This window comes from Vicugna pacos, chromosome 10, assembly GCF_048564905.1.
Source record: "Vicugna pacos chromosome 10, VicPac4, whole genome shotgun sequence".
NCBI lineage: Eukaryota > Metazoa > Chordata > Mammalia > Artiodactyla > Camelidae > Vicugna > Vicugna pacos.
Window position 1 is genome coordinate 30,414,866 of NC_132996.1, and position 16,970 is coordinate 30,431,835.

The window sequence follows — 16,970 nt, forward strand, 5'->3', positions numbered from 1 at the left end:
TCCACCCACTAACTACTCTGGACAAAGGCTGGATGGAGTGAAGGGCAGTGAGAAAGGCGAGTGATCTGTTGTTTACCAGTGCTGAGGCTGCTCCCATCCATCCTTTCTACAGGGCTCTGGGCTGCAAGAGGCAGGAGGAAGGAAGAAAAGGAGGGAGAAGGCGTTGCAAGCTGTCAACTAAGACAGTGCTGGCTAAAAATAGAATCCCAGCTAGTCTGAGTTGTGGAAAGCAAGATCTTGGGCCTTTCTCTCTCATGCCAGCTTTTCCAGGGGGTGGAAGTAGGGTTGCCCATAGCCTTTGTGGCACTCCCCACCCCCATCCCCACCATCACTTCTGAAGGATATACAGCCTTGATGGGCTGCCCCACCCTCAGCCCCTCCAGCTGGGGCCTGGGCTCCTGCAGATTGTCAGATGGAGGTGGGGAGCTCAGTTGGGGAGGGATCAGTCCAGACTCTTTGCCTGGAGTGTGAGCTTAAGTACAGTGGCCCAGGGCTAGCCGATACCTTAGCACATAGGCACTGAATAACACTATTTCACACACTGCAGTCTATGGGATACTTATACATCCATCACTCCACCCCATGCCCTATCTAGTTGTCAAATGTGCAGTCTCAGGATCCTCCTGTCTATTTTCCATCTCTTAAAATCTAACAAAACATTTTATACAGGAAAAATGAGGTGTGAGAGGATGGCCATGCCCCAGGTCCCAGGTCAGTCTCTGGAATGTGCACCATTAAGTGAGGGTCCTTGGCTTCAAGCAGGAAAATAATTCAAACGCAAACTATAGCTGAGTAAAAGTAGATTTTTTTTCAGAGAGATGCACACTCCATAGACTGAGTGTAGACTGTCTCAGAAGGCCAGAGAGGCCACGAAGTGTAGGGACGGGTTTAAAGTAAAAGTAGATACTCACTCCATAGACAGAGTACAGATCATCTCAAAAGGCAAGGGAAAGGCCACAGAGTTGCAGGTTGTTAGTTTTTATGGGCTGGGTAACTTCATATGCTAACAAGTGGGAGGATTATTCCAACTACTTTGGGGAGGGGCTGGGATTCCCAGGAATTGGGCCACTGCCCACTTTTTTTTTTACTTTTTATGGTTAGCCTCAGAACTGTCATGGAGCCTATGGGAGTGCCATTTACCATGCTAATGTACCACAATGAGCATATATTGAAGCTCAAGTTCTACCAGAAGTCAAATCTCCCCTCATCGTGGGCCTCAAGGTCTGCTGGGAGTTGAATCTCCCGCCATCTTCGTGCTAACTGCTCTGTCATTCTTTTAATGGTCATGCCCTGCCCTCTTCCCTCCTGTCTCGTTTTCAAGTCCAGATTTAATACTGCTGTCTCCATGAAGTCCTGCTCGGTCATCCTTATAAAGCCTCTCTGCTCATACTGCTCTTTCCCTTCAGTCATAGTCAGGTGTATTCCTACCTGATTTCCCATACTGGTCAGAGAGCTGCATGATGTCATGGGAAGGTGACTGAGCCCTAGGCCTAGAGGTCTTGTGTTGGAGTAGGTAGGGGTGAAACCTAATGCTTCTTGGTGTTGTGTGACAGGAGTTTATATACACTAATTCATTTCATTCTCAGAACTCCTCTACAGAACATTTCTCTTCATCTGACAGAAGAGGACAGTCTACCCCAATGTCATTTACTAGCGATGGAGTGACTAGCTCTGGCTGGTTACTTTCCCTTTCTGAGCCTCAGTTTCCCTCATCTGTCAGTATCCCTCATCTGGGGATATGTCATACCTTGCTATGCAGTTGTGAGAGTTACATCAGATGCAGCAGCTCTCTCCCCTGGAAAATGGACAAGCTCAGGAAGATTGCTAGAGGCCCTCGCATTCATACAGTGCTGGCACCCACCTCTACATGTAATCCAAAGTCAAAATCATACATTATGTAATCCAGTCCATACATTATGTAATCCAGTCCAATAAATTTTTGCACTCCTCATGAGGAGTACTTCAGAGTCTTTTTTTTTTTGAAATCTCAAACATTTATTTACTTATTTTAATTTCTTTTACTAGTCATATATGCACATAGTTTAAAGAGTCAACTATTCTACGGCATGAAGACAAACAGCAGTCCCCAGCCCCCTGCCTAGTTTTTCTCCATTGTCCTTTCCCCAGAAAGAATCGCTTTCAAATCTTTTATCCATTTTTTTCTAGTATTTATACCCATGTCTTTTAATGACATGCTAATATTACTCCTGGGTTCTGCTGGGCAGGAATATCTATCGACTACCCACCATAGAATATGAGCCCTTAACTCTCATTTCCACCATCAGCCCACCAGACATACACATTCTTGTACCCTCATTTTACCGAGTAAAATCACAATGTAATTTTTGTCATTGTGATATCCAGGAACCAAGGTGATCCCCAATGAGACTCCCCTCCTTGTCTTCCTGACCCTATGTCGTTGTGTCCCACTTCAAGTAGGGCTGATGCGTATAAGTAACAAAATACCAAAACGGGTAATGAAGACAGGACCCCACCCTGCACTTGCAGAACTTGGCCTGACTCGCCTCCCCTTACTTAATCCCAGCCCTCTTGGATTCTCTCTTTAACATTTTGGTATTTTTGTTCATCATGGACTTTTTTGGCAAATCGTTTTTTAAATATTGCACTAAAATATTTTTTATCTTGATCACCACATTTTTTGATGCTCCTTTAAGTTTTGTGCCCAAGCAAGAAAGCACCTCACTTTACCTTGGTCCTGCCCCTAACATATCCTAATAGCTTCTTGAGAAAGACTGTATGAGAGGTAAATTTTTGATACCCTTATTCCTATATATGTCTAAGCCTACCTACACAGTGGATTTCTCGTTTGGCTGGATATATGATTCTAGATGGGAATTTTTTTTACAAATATTTTGAAGATGTTGTTCGTTTGAAGACCTCAGTCATTTGACCACTGATCCTTTGCTTTACGTCATGGCTATCAATTTGGGAATTTTGTTGCTTATACAGGTCAGCCCTATTCACAGTAGGACAGGACTTAGTTTAATAGTGGAGGACCAGCAGCTGATTGGAAGTTCTGAGCTGTGGATGGAGTTGTCAATTTGGAGCTTCACTGTTAGGTGATCTGGTTAGGCTGTTTGTTAGGGAACTCCAGATGTCAAGACCTTTGATTCTTTCCTTGTGGGCTGGTCAGATCTCCTAGAGACCTTCTCCAATGTCCTGAAGAGCAGAAAGGTCTGGGTTCCAGCATTTTGGGAGCCAGTGGGAGACCACAGGGTAGGGGTGGGATGACCAGGCATTTAGTGTGTATATAGGCACTTAAGCTTCTGATAGTTTTATGGTATCCCTGCCTTTGAGTGGGCCTGAAAGGACCTTCAGTTTTACCTTCTCTGGACAGATCTCCTATCCTCTGTCTGTGAGAAGAGCAGGAGAGTGTTAGGGAAGGGATCTAGAAGTCTTTTTCTCAACAGCTTTCAACTAATCTCTTATTGTCTCTCTGCCTCAGCTTCCAGAGATATCTTTTTTTCCTGGAGATATCTTGAACCACCAACTCCTAGGTCTTTTGAGGATTCTGTCATTTAGTCGTGGCAATTCTTTCCTTACCCAGAAATGTCTGGTTTCCGCTTACTAAGTCATCAGACTCCTGTCCATCTATTTTTCAGTTTCCAAAATTTTGTCATTGCCTCTTTTTTTCTCACCGTCTTTGAGGACTTTAAACCTTTTTTAAAAACTCCTTTAAACTCAGTTAAGGGATCAGCGCCATCCTCAGCGTGCTGCCAGAGTGGCAACAGAGCATAGGTGGGGGGGGACACATGTTATATTTTGGCCTAGGACAGATGAGGGGCTCCTATTCCCTGACTTTCTCTCACTTTCACCCATACTGCAAATAATGCATTAGTTGGGGGGGAAATCCCTTTTCTGTACTTTTAGTGGGGTTTAAAAAGAGAGCAAAATGTTACGCCTGTGTTCAAATCTTTACTGGGAAGTGCCCTAGGCCTCTGCTTAGTGTTGTCTGTTGAATTATCCAGCACCGGATGGGCTGCTTTGGGAGGTGAATTTTGGCCTCTAAGGGAGCAAATACAGCTGGTGCTGATGGAAGGACAATTTCACCAGCAGCATATTCAGTGCATGCCTCAAATAATCACTTTAATTATGATATTATAATTTCACAGTCATAAAAATAATTATAAAATCAGTCATTCTACAGAGAGCATGCGCAAGGAGGACGCTCCCACGCATGAATACTGGGTCCCGCTCGGGTGGTCTTTGCCTGGTCCACGCTGCCTCCCAGTCAGTCGTCTCAAGGGCAGGGCCTGAAGGAGAGACGACCCAAGCCAGTTCTGGAGGAGTGTGATGTGTGCCCGTGGGAGGTGGTTCAGCGCCAGGCCCTGCCACACACGACACGCAAGACTTCGAATTCCAGTTGGTACCAACCTGCAGGTCACCTTGCTTGGGCGAGCCCGGGGCGGGGGTGGGGGGGGCGGGGATGCGATCTGCTCGCTTCTCGGGTGCTGCGGCGCCGCCGCCCCCCCTGCCCCCCGCCCCCGGGGCCCCGCCCCCGGGACCCCCAGCCGTGGGCACACGCGGAGCGGGTGCGCTCCTGCCAGCTTTGAACTTGCAAAGTCTGCTGACGAGAACCCGCAGCACGCACAGGAAACGGCTGAGGCCAGGAACTGCCAAGACGGGAGGAGGGAGAGAGGCTGGCGCACAGAGGTGTCGCTGGCTGAGACGGGCTTTCGGGACAGAGACGCGACAGAGAGAGGAGGAGGACCTACAAAGAAAAGTGCCTGGGTCGGGAGGAGGGTGAGCAGCTGCTGAGACGCGGGCGGTGGGAATAGGATGGAAGAAGCCGGTAATGAGAGGAAGGGGCCAGCAAGAGTGCGGGCGGGGAGGTTTGAGCAAGTGATCCATAGGGAGGGGAAGTAGATGGGCAAGAAGAAGAGAGGAAAGTGAAATGGAGGATGGATCTGCTGGAGGGGGGCAGGGGGGATGGAGAATGTAGGAGGAGAGCCCCGAGCTCACTTACTCCAGCCAGGAGAGCCCTCACTAGACAGGAAAAACACGTGCTGCTGTGGAGCCCAGAAGTAGCTGCCTGGGTGAGCCTTGATTCTCATACGTTTTAAAGACTGGCAGGCCTCCCACTCAGCAGGACTTGGAAGACCTGCTGTTAACTATTGGCTTGGGTTGCAATGGTTGTGATCTGGCAAAACGCAAGTAAGTTAATAATCCTACCTCCTCCTCACATAATGCTTAATTAATCTTTACGCCTTCTCTTGTCTTAATCTGATCCCTGCAGCAACACTAATATCTTGAGATGGTTGCATTTTCCCCATATTCACAGGCAAAGAAGTTAAAACAGCTGAAATGACTTGCCCAGAGTCACAGATTGGGAAAATAGCTGAGTAGAAACAACAGATTGGTTGTGATTTTATTGAAGCCAGTATCAGCCAATCTGGAATAAAGATCACTGTAGCGGGATGTGACTCAGTGACAAGAAGCAACACAGAGCTGATAACTTGCTGAGCCCACAAAAATATGTCTCCAGACCCCAAAATCATCCTCTCTTCTTTATCCGGAATGTCCAGAAAGGCAGATGCGCCTCACTTTGGGCCTCTAGTCTCCTGGTCCCTCTATAGCATCTCTGAGAGTCCTCAGTGTGGAGTCCTCTCTACCAGGCCTGCCTTTACTCAGAGTAATTATCAGTTTAGAAACTGGGAGCCTGTCTTAGTCCATTTGGGCAGCTCTAAGAGAATATCATAGACTGGATGACTTATAAACAACAGAAATTTATTTTTTACGTTCTGCAGGCTGGGAAATCCAAGACCAAGGTGCTGGCTGGTTTGGTGTCTGGTGAGAGCCTGCTTCCTAGGTAGCCATCTTTTTATTGTAACCTGGCCTGGTGGAAGGGGCAAGAGAGCTTCTTTGGGCTTCTTTTTTTTATTAGCACTAATCCCATTTATGTGGGCTCTGCTCAGATGATCTAATCATCCCCAAAGGCCCCCCCCCACCATCTGATACTATCATCTTGGGTGTTAGGTTTCAGCCTATGAACTTGGGGAGAACACAAACATTCAGACCATAACAGGAGGTATCAAATATGCTCGGGAGAAACTATTGCTCCTTTGTTCTTCAGGAGTGAGGCAGGGCTACAGCCTTCTATCTTGTCTCTTAGACTGGCTTGCCTGCCCTCCCTATTGTTTTAGAGTGTGTTTAACCTTTCTTCTAATTGGTGTGCAGGATACAAATAACGTAGGTGTTCTTTTAATCTACTGATCCCGAACCCAAGGGAGGATTCAGGGACTTTGGAATGGTGAGTAGGGGCCAGCTACCAGAAGGTCTAAGGGAAGAGCTTTCCAGGCAGATGGAATGGGGGGGGGAAGACTCTAGGACAGGAATGACCTTGGTGAGTTCAGAAAATGAGGGCCCCACGAGGCCGGGGAAAGTGACTTGAAATGAAGTAAGAGAGAAAGACTGGGGTCCAACCACAGCTGTGGGAGTGGGGCTGGGGGAGGACTTTCAGACCAGGGGTGAAATCTGGGCAGAGTCAGTACAGAGTTGCCAGTCCTGATTTTATGAAAAGAGTGGAGGTCTAGGTGTTATTTTGAACCATTTGGTCAAACTTTTTTCAATATAAAAAATATATAAATCTTTGACTGCCAGCTAAGCATGGTCCCTTAGAGACCCCAACTTAATACTGCAGAGCAGCAAAGGAACTGAAACAAGGAGACCCGGGCCAACCTGGCCGAGCCTCTGACATGAAGCTGGCATGGTGAGAACGGGAAGAAGCATGAAGACCAACAGTTTGCAACACAGAGTGCCCGTGACCGAAGGAACTTCACCAAGAGCCACACCAACCTCTCAAACCCAGAAAATAAGCAGCATCTGAGAGATATTTAGGTCACAAACCCAATACAAAGCTGCAGGCTGTCTTTGTAGGCCCCCGTCTGAAGGCTCTAGAGAATAAGCCATAGGCACCCTCCCAGGTGCCCCTCAAAAACAAATATAGGAAATCACTGTCAACCAAAGTCCCATCTCACCATTTCTGACCTCATCACAGCTTCCCCCCGGAGCACAAGTTTAGATCTAATAACTATTGATAATGAGTTGATAAATGACAGTAATAAAACCTACTTAATCTCTACTGGAGTTTGGGGACCTTTACCTTCTGGGTATTTCGGATTGCTAATAGGGAGATCATCTGTGGGCTTAAAAGGGTTAACAGTTTTACCTGGTGGTATTGATAATGATTATACTAGAGAAATTAAAATTGGTTCATGCCTCTTCTTATTACATTATTCCTAAGCAATCTCGAATTGCTCAAATTATTTTTATACCTTATTTACCTGCTCAAAAATTTGCTGAAAATAATAGAGGAGATACAGGCTTCAGACATACAGGACAGCAAGCTTTTTGGACACATTCATTAACCGATAACAGACCTATTATAACATTTTCAATACAAGGAAAGCAATTTACAGGATTATTAGACACAGAGCTGCAGAGAAAAGAAAAACTGTTTGGGGCAAAAAAGAACAATTCCCTTGAGGCTTGGCCCACCTTCTCTGGAGAGAATACTGAAAACCTGAGGTGGGTAAAGGCGATGCTTAGAACAGGAGAGGAAGGAGGAGGCTCATGACGTAAAGCAGGTTTTTGGGGAGGTACTTCTGTCTCCACCACTCTTCTGCCTTCTTGCCTTCAGATGGGCGCCTGCAGTCTTCAGTGACTTCCCTCTGAGGACTCTGTGAGGCCTCCACCTCTGAGGATGGAGATGCCCCTCCCCATTGTCCTCTCTACAGAAAAATGGGAAATCTTTAATATTGTCGATGGAACTTTATTACCCATGACCTCACGGCTTGTTCTCTAAAATATATAGCTAGACTGTATGTCTGATGGTAGACGTGGTTGCAATGAAACCATAAATTTCCACTGAAGCATAAAAAATCCTGGAATTTTTTTCATTAGAAAACCAGTAGATTTCAGAGTCCTAATGAGCTTCTGCACAATCCCAGCGTTAACTATTTTACTTGAGAGAAAATGATGATATAAAACTCTTTAATGTTTGTTTTTAAAGGGCTTATTATTTTTTTCTTAATTATTTACCCCCTCTGCCTGGGGTTTCTCTCCTGTTGCCGGCTCACACCAAGCCGCTACCATCTCTCACCAGGATTATTGCAGTAACTAAGTTATCTTTCTGCCTCCATGCTTGTATTCTTACAGGCTGTTCCTCAAACGGCAATCTGCGTGAATCTTCTAAACGCTAAGTCAGGACTTCGTTTTTCCAGTAATGGTAGCTAGGCTATTTCGATCAACCCTCTGGCTGCAAATGACTTGAGAGAGAGAAACTGAATAAAAAATAAGAAACATTGTCTTAAGATTAATGGAGAGATGATAAAACAAAAAGGAATAATCATGCTAAAATGTGAAGGGAATACTTAAGAGGAGTAAGAAGGCATTGGAGCTGCTTTCACCCAGAGGTACTTGCATACTCCCCAGATTAGAGTGCTTGGACAGCATCGTGGGTCCCAGTGCACAGAAAGCAAAGCCAGGGCTGGCAAAGTAGGGAGTCTCATAGGAGACTCTGGTGACCAGGCTCTAAGGTATACCCGGTGCCCCTAAGTGTAGGCAGAGAGACCTTTGGCTTTCTTCTAACCCAGAGAACATGGCAAAGTGATAGCATGTCACTCTGGTAACTGTTATGTTACAAAAGTCTCATTCTTCTTAGTAAACACACAGCAAGGTGCTTAGGGCAGCTTCTAGCAAGAAAGTAAAGCCACGGATTTAAGAAACCCCATGAATCGCAATAAACATAAAAGAATCAACACCTAGAATCATCATAAAGAAATTCTAAAAAACCAAAGGAAAAGAGAAAAGCTTCAAATCTGCTAGAGAAAGGATAAATTATGTTTAGGAAAGTTACATGGTACATGGGAGACAATAAATATTTATTAAATGAATAAACAAGCACACTATATTTGGGAGCTTTTCTGCCTACTAGCTCTATGACATGTTTCATTTGACCTCTTGAAACTGTCTCTTAACCTGCAGAACATGGATAACAAAACCTACTTTATAGGGGAACTCGTCAGGATTAAGTTCATACTGAGCTTACATAGAACACCTAACAACTCCTAGTCTGTATTAGCGCTCCTGGGCCGATTCTCTCCCAAATTTGGGTTTGGGGCCTGTTCTATGCAAATTTACTCTCTAATCTAGGTCTCCAGCCCAGGCTTTCTTCCCAGTTCCAAACATCCATGTTGAAATACTTCTGTATCTAAAACACACTTCCTTCCTTCCCTTTTAAAGGGCTGGAGGCTTCAGAAAAACAAGTCTTATTGCAGTAACACCTGTTCAGCCACAGGGAAAAAAAATAGGTGAATGAGTAAACATCCAGCCTAGAGTGCACCTGTTAATTCCCTGACCTAAATTATACTCAGTGGTATTTTCTGAAATTCTGACATAAGAATGACCTGGGGCAGTTGTTAGTAATACAATTTTTGCTTCTCTTCGCCTGAACAATAGGATTCTCTAGGTTTAAGGGAAAACCCAAGGATCTGACTTTTTAACAAGCACCCAGGTGACTCTCACCTTCATGGAATAGTGGCAATATGTCTAGGAGGTGAGAATTGCAATATTGGCCAAGGCACTGATGAATGTGAGTGAATTGGTAATTCCTGCTATAGGAAAAGGAGGGAAGAAACTACAGACCAGAAGCTGGATCTGTGAAAGTGGATGCAAAATGGCTGATGTCTGGATAGGTTCCCGAACTTTTGGAAGACACAGGCATACATAAAATATCTTAAGACCAACATACTCTGCTCCCATCGGATGGGCAGTAATGGACAAGATAGGGCCTTTGACTATGGGGACCTGGGAAAGCTTTGTGGAGGAAGTATGCTCTAAGTTAGACCACTCTCTAGAGCTTTAGAATTTTTTCAGGCAAATAGGAAAAGGAGACGGAATTCCAGGAACGGAAAATAATTTTCAGCAAAGTAAGAAAGGTAGAAAATGCCCATGCTGGTTTTAGTAAAAGCAGGAAAACTGAGCTCTTCCTTCCATACCTTCAAGGGAATGACTGTGCTAAAAGGCTGGGAGGTAGAGAGGGCCAGGGGGACGGCGGTTGAGGGGAGTGGACAGTTTGAAGATGTAGAAGATCTGGCCAGACTAAGGGAGAGAATGAATGAGAAGAAGAGGCAGACACCTTAAAAAATCTACTGTGAGACCGGTAGCCTCAGAGACAGAGAAAGCCCAAGATCAGTTACTCCCCACACCTTCAGGGATCACGTTCTGACTTCGTAACTGACTGACAGATCCTGAAACTTTTGCCCCCAAAGGCCAAAACCCTTGCTCATTGACCCCAATCATGTGTAGAGACCCTAAGATTCCCTCCTGAGACTTTAAACACTTACCTGCCTGCTCTGATCCCTGCCTCATTCCAGCATCATTCATTTGTTCAAAAGTTCTGCTTGATCCTGCATCAGAAACATGTTCTTTTTTTTTTTCATCTGCAATTCCCTCTGCCCCAAAAGATCCTTCCCCTCCTCTTCATTTGATTAACTTGTTATATTCATTTGGCGGGTGTCTGTTTAAATATTTCTCACTCAGAGGCATCTTTTCCTACTCTTGTAGTCTGAACTGTCCTCCACCCAATATCTCTCACACACCCTTTGAATTTCTTCATAGCACCTACAAGTACTTAAGGTGACATGCTTATTCATGCTTGTGGCTCTCTTCCTTCACACAGTACACTCCATGACCCCAGTCTGTTTCCCTCACCACTCTTGACTTGGTACCTAGCCCAGAGCAATCTTTCACCATTAAGATTTCTCTTAAAAAAGAGGGAGAGAAAGGGGTTGTGGCCTTAATAACTGTTAACCTGAGGTCTTGGCACACCCCCTTCTCCAAGATCCTCTGCATCCTCAAGACCTTAACGCCTTTCCTGTTTTCTCCTTCAGAGCGTGTGCTCGGGTTCAAATCCTGATGACAGTATTCACTAGCTGTGGTTCATTCAATAAATTGTCTACACTGTTCAAATCTCAGTTTCCTTTTCCTATAAAACTGAAATGGTAACAGTTCCAACCTTATAGCTTTGGGAGGAGGATTATGAAAGAATCTCTGTAAAGCGTCTAACAGTTACCAGGAAAACAGTGACTGATAAACTGTTTGCTGCCGTTATTGCTGCTGCCAATAACTAATCACCTCCAAGATTCAAGCTATTGGGTTTTTTTTTTCCATAAGAAAGTTCTCATTGTATTAATACATATATATAAATAAATCTTACAAAATAAATCCTCATTTTATTACTATATGTAAAAGATCTTACAAGTCAATAAGGAAATACAGCAGAAAATTGGGCAAAGTTTGCAAACATGCAAATTCACCAAAAAAAAAAGATTCAAAAAATTTAATATGTATTATCGGAGTAGAAAGAAGAAGAGAAAGAGACAAAGCCTGGCTCTCAGATACCTCCCACACCTTCCCTCTTACAGTTTTCCCCTCTAGTGTCAGGAAAGAAGGAAAAGCCAAAAGGCAAGTGCCTCCTTCCATGATGGCGTGATGCTGTGTTACCTTCTCTGCAGGAGGTTCCTGCTTCTCTGGGTACCACAGCACTGGCTCTTGGGGAGCACACATCTGGTTCTTTGGCAGTCACATATTTCTCTGCCCCTCATCATGCCCCTGAGAACCCTCCTGGCCAGAAATGTAATTGTGGGGATCGCCAGTGACATCCCATGCATGTGCTCCATGAGCTCCCAAGTGGCTCTTGCCCTTGTTTTCTTCACTGGATCACTTCCCCTGCCCCAGGACACCGCTGTCTTCTGCTGCCAGGATTTCACTTCCCAGGAGCCATGATGCTTCCCTCCAATTGTGGGGAGGACGCCCTACCCCTGACTCTGTGCCGCAGACTTAATATGAGTAAGACAGTACAGTTCTCATAAGGGGATTCTGCAGTGGACTCCTCTAAGGAGATTTAGTTGCTAAAGAATCTAAAAGGCCTCCCCGGGGGAGATGGGGTGGGAAGAGACAGACTGGGAGTTTGAAATTTGTAGATACTGACAGGCATATGCAGAATAGATAAACCAGATTATACTGTATAGCACAGGGAAATATATGCAAGATCTTGTGGTAGCTCACAGCAAAAAAGAATGTGACAATGAATATATGTATGTTCATGTATAACTGAAAAATTGTGCTCTACACTGGAAATTGACACAACATTGTAAAACGACTATAACTCAATTTAAAAAAAAGTAAAATAAATAAATAAATAATTTTTAAATTTTTAAATAATCTTTAAAAAATAAATAAATAAAAGGCCTTCCCTGGAAGTGGTCCTAGAACAGGACCTGGGGAGAGTATTGAACTTACAATCCTCCATTCCACCTTCATTCCATTTTTCCTTCTTTACTATCTATTCTTCAGTGTATTCTCTTCTTAATGCATGATTCAGCGTCCTCTGAGAGGCTGTTAGAAATGAAGAATCTCAGGTCCATCCCCAGACCTTCTCAATCAGAACCTGTGTGTTAACAAGATCCCTAGGTAATGACTATACACATGAAGGTTTGAGAAATTCTGTTAAATGGGACAGAATTTTTGAATTTTCCCGCTCGAGTTATTTATATCCAAGTTCATTTTTAGCCCCCAGAGCTCCATTTCCCCCTTTTTGTATATGCTGCTGACTGTACAGGCATTCCTTGGCGGCTGAGCTAGTCAGCCCATAGAATCTCCCATAGCAGTTCTGCAGGGATTTTATGCAAGCTGCCTCATGTCAGTTCACTGTAGACTCACTAATATTGATAAAAAATATAATAACCCAACCCAGTATGATAGATTATCATAAATAGATAAATGGTAGATTTTGAAGGAATGTTGAAATTATCTGCACCTATAACTACAAAATACTTTCCATTTAAGATATTTCAATATATTATGGAGGAGAAATTATTATGATGCACCTACTTTGTTAGTTAATAAATACACACATTCGCTGTGCTGAGAAATAAACAGCACCACTTACATTGAAATTGTCCACGTACACGGTCCTTGAAGGTAATTCTCTCCTCAGCCTATAATTTACATCAAAGATCAGTTTGAGCACATTATTGCTCTCAGCAGAGAGGTTGAAAAGGGCCCTCGCTGGTGTTCACCTGTCACTCTAAGGTGGAGGGTCTGTAGAATTCAAAGGAAGGTTCTTTGGCTTACTTCCTGGGATGGAAGTTGCACAAAATACAAAGAATTGCCTTGTGAGTGAGTTTTTTAGAATTCATTGCATCTTCCTTGTGGTTTGATTTCTCCAGGGTTTTGACCAGCTGAATGAACCACCACTGATTTTTTTTTCCTCCTCTGATTAAAAAAAAAAAAAACCTCAGCTCTAGAACTTTCTGACTGATGAATCCCACAGAATACTCAATATAAGAAGCCAATGCTAGAAAACCCTCAAAAAAAGGTGAAATGTTCCTATTATTTTCCTGCTTGGCTGCTGTGTTCTTTGCAGTTGACCTGTTTCTCAGAGCCTGCAGGGTCTTTTTCTGGCTAGGATAGCCTGGGAATGGAAATTTTCAAAGTCCTGTAGAGTCCCATTTTAGGAGGATATTGGTTGGCTTACTAGAGGGTGGGAAAGAGGCTGCCTTCTTTGGAGGAAATGTGTACAGCCGTTATGTTAAAAAGGTGACATTTCATTGGGTGTGCTCCTAAAGCAACTTTTTTCCTCCTCCCTGTGTTCAGGGGCTAGTTCCTTTCTTGGCCCTGAATGAAATCTCAGGTGCGTCCCTATAGCTTTTCCAGACACTCATAGAAAAATACCCAAGTCCTCCCACCAATTTTAGTCATAAAACAGTAGTTTCAGTCATTAAAATGTCAAGCACATATAACAGTTAAAACTTTGAACTTTAAGACAAATATTTCTCCTTTCTCTGCTTCCCCAGCCCAGATTCATTCAGACTGGAAGCCTGAAGTAAGGAGAGGGAAGTAGGGGCCCAGGGGGCAGGGTCCGCACAGCCCTCTTCTTTGTTTTCCCACTTAATGCTTGTACTCCTCCAAACCCACTCTCTCTAAGGCTTGGGTTCAACAGACTTGGGGGTGAAGGTGGGAGGAGGGAAGCGTGAGGGGAGGAAAGGCCTTACTTTAGGGGAACTCACTTTAGGGGAATTCCCTTTAGGGGAACCCCACCTGGTGGTGGTGGTCCAGGATTTTGATGGGCATTCACTATGCGCTCCTCTCTCGGGGCACTTTGGTAGGGCCCTTGGAAATGGCTCCATTGAAAACACTGGACTACAACATGACCCGTGCTGGCCACGTGCTCCACTAGCTTCTGCCTTTGATTCCAAGCCCCTGTTGCCTAGCAGCCTCTAGCAGCAAGCCCACTTAGGCGGGGGCTCCTTGGAAACAACTCTCGAGGTCATGCTCTCCCTTCCCCGATCAGGTCCACGAGAAGCATGCTCTGCTGTTCTGTGTTCAGTGGTTTATGCATTCCTCCTCATCCTAGCACCCAACTCCAGCCACAGCTTTGGCCTTTAATCCTCTCCAGTATGGGTCAGACACAGTTGCTTTGGTCCTCTCAGTTCAAGGGGACATGGTTTTCCCACTGATCGTTCAAAGCTCCTTCTCACGACATTTGAGATGAGGAGGCGCTCAGTCTCCTGTAACGGAAGGAGGTGGGAGGGAAATCCACAAGGCTTCAACCATTTTTTCCAAAGTATCTTCAATTTCTTTGACCTCCAACCTTGAGGGGTTGAAGGGTGGGTGTTAATCTAAGGGTCACAGAACTATCTCCAACTAGCTCTCCTTGCCTAGCCTACGAAGGTGAGCTCAAAATCCACTTTGAAGTAAGGCCACCTACTACTTACTGTTTGTTGTTGTTGGTTTTTTTCCCCTTTGCTTTTGGGCCTCAGCTGCATCAAGGTGAAACAGGAGGGAGGGGGCAGGACACAGCCAGAAAAGTTAATTCCCAATAGACCCTGAGGCCCAAGATGGTGGGAGATTCAACCTCCAGTGGACCTTGAGCTTCATTGTGCACATTGTAATGTACTAGCCTGGTGAATGACACACCCACAGGCATCAGGACAGTTCCCAAGCTAACTACAAAAGTTCAAAGAGAGGGCGGTGGCCCGGTTCCTACAGAGCCCATTTTAACATCATGTCCTGCTTTCTAGCTACACTATGCACCCACAAAGTTTCATTTTAAAGTCCTCGGAGGAGGAATAACCTCTACCTTTTTTTGAGCATTATTTTAGACATATAAGTGACAGACTGCCTTCTTTTTTTTTTCTTTCTGTCCTTATTAAGTTTATTACAGTATATTTTTGTGAGAATATCTTTTTTTTAACCATTTAGAAATGAGATTGGGAAATTCACCATGACTCTGAGTCAAAAAGAATTTTTACAGAGAAGTAGAGGAAGCCTGTTGTTTTTCTTGTTGAAAGAAGTTTAAGGCAAAGCTTTTAGATCTCTGGATGTTTTCTTTTTACATTGGAAAAAAATTGGGGAGCTTTTAAACAAAGTTTAAAAAAAATTTTTTAACCTTTAGTTTTTCACATCAGGGTCTCAGAAGCATGGGAGAAAGGTTATTTTTCTTCCCCACGTGTAGCCTAGGTGGTGAGTGCTAGGTTGGAGTGCCTGGTCTGATTGAATAAAAGCTGTGGAATGTTTGGGTTTGGGGAAGGGTGGTAAACATATACCAGAGCAATAAAGTGGAGCCTGGGAGTGACTGGATTACAGATAGTTCCAGTAGGACCTTATCTTTCCAGGAGAGGGAGTGACATCTGCATCTCAACCTTTTTTGTTGTTGTTGTTTGGTGTGTGTGTGTGTGTGTGTGTGTGTATAATTATTGAGGTATAGTCTGTTTACAATGTTGTGTCAGTTTCTGATGTACAGCACAATGCTTCAATCATATATGAATATACATACATTCGTTCTCATATTCTTCTTCACCGTCTTAAGTTACTACAAGATATTGAATATAGTTCCCTGTGCTATACAGTATTAACTTATTGTTTATATATTTTATATTTATTAGTTAGTATCTGCAAATCTCAAACTCCCAATTTATCCCTTCCCACCCTCTTCTCCCTCTGGTAACCATAAGTTTGTTTTCTGTGTCTGTGAGTCTGTTTCTGCCCTGTAAACAAGTTCATTTGTCTTTTTTTTTTTTTTTTTTAGATTCCACATATAAGTGATATCATATGGTATTTTCTGGTTTGATAATTTTCTTTTGTATTAGCTTGGTTTCTTTTTGGGTTTTGTGACTCTATTATATGCTTCTGATTTGTGGTTACCCTGTTTTTCAAGTATCTTAACCCCTTACTACATCTATTTGCTTTAGACTAGTATTCATGTAGACTCAAACACATCTTAAAAAGAATGAAGAAAAAAACAAAAATGAAAACAAAAAAGAAAAAGGAGAGAAAAAGATCTATATTTTCTTGCCCTCCTCTCCCACCTTTTATGATTTTGATATCTTTTTTTAACATCTTCATGTTTATTCTCTTGCAACTCATTGTATTTATTGCCTTTCCAGTTACAGTTTTCTCCCTTCTATAGCATCCTGCTTCTTTTCTATTTAAACTAGAACTTTCAAAATATCTTTTAGGATAGGTTTAGCATTGCTGAATTCTTCTCGTTTTTGCTTGTCTGTACATTGTCAAGTGCTAGGGCCCACCATACCGAGCAGCGAGCTTGCAGCCACACGCCTGAATCTGTGGTGCACCACAGGGTCAGCGCAGACCCCGGCCTGCTTCCGCATACGGTACACAGGCCTGTTGTAAACACCCGTACTCACCCCCGCTGTGTGCCAGAGCTCCACTCACTGCCTGTTCGTCCCAGAGGCGCGGGTCCACAAAGGGTCCAGAGAGAGCAAATCCACCCTCTCTGCTTGGGGCTGTAAACAAATCTCAGTCCCGCCTGTGAAGTTGCAGGGCCACTGGGTATGGATTCAGCTTTTAGCCCCACCTCCGCGCAGTAGTGATGGCTGTGACGGAGCCCCACATCTCTTCTCGCGAGAACACACCAACAATGG

General features: G+C 44.1%; 2 long non-coding RNA genes across 3 annotated transcripts; one reads left to right on the forward strand and one right to left on the reverse strand.

The window, feature by feature from the left end:
* The first annotated feature begins 4,669 nt into the window (after positions 1-4,669).
* Positions 4,670-7,102, forward strand: LOC140698968 (uncharacterized). 2 transcript variants are annotated; one of them, XR_012076979.1, is made up of 4 exons: positions 4,670-4,764; positions 5,769-5,830; positions 6,248-6,271; positions 6,622-7,102. It is a non-coding gene; the product is annotated as an uncharacterized lncRNA (long non-coding RNA). The 2 variants fall into 2 exon arrangements; XR_012076978.1 differs by having other exon boundaries at positions 6,662-7,102.
* Positions 7,103-7,490: 388 nt separating this feature from the next.
* On the reverse strand, positions 7,491-16,919 carry LOC140698700 (uncharacterized). The gene is made up of 3 exons (XR_012076551.1): positions 16,734-16,919; positions 10,368-10,430; positions 7,491-7,751 (listed from the first exon to the last, which is right to left on the reverse strand). It is a non-coding gene; the product is annotated as an uncharacterized lncRNA (long non-coding RNA).
* Between the last annotated feature and the right edge of the window lie 51 nt (positions 16,920-16,970).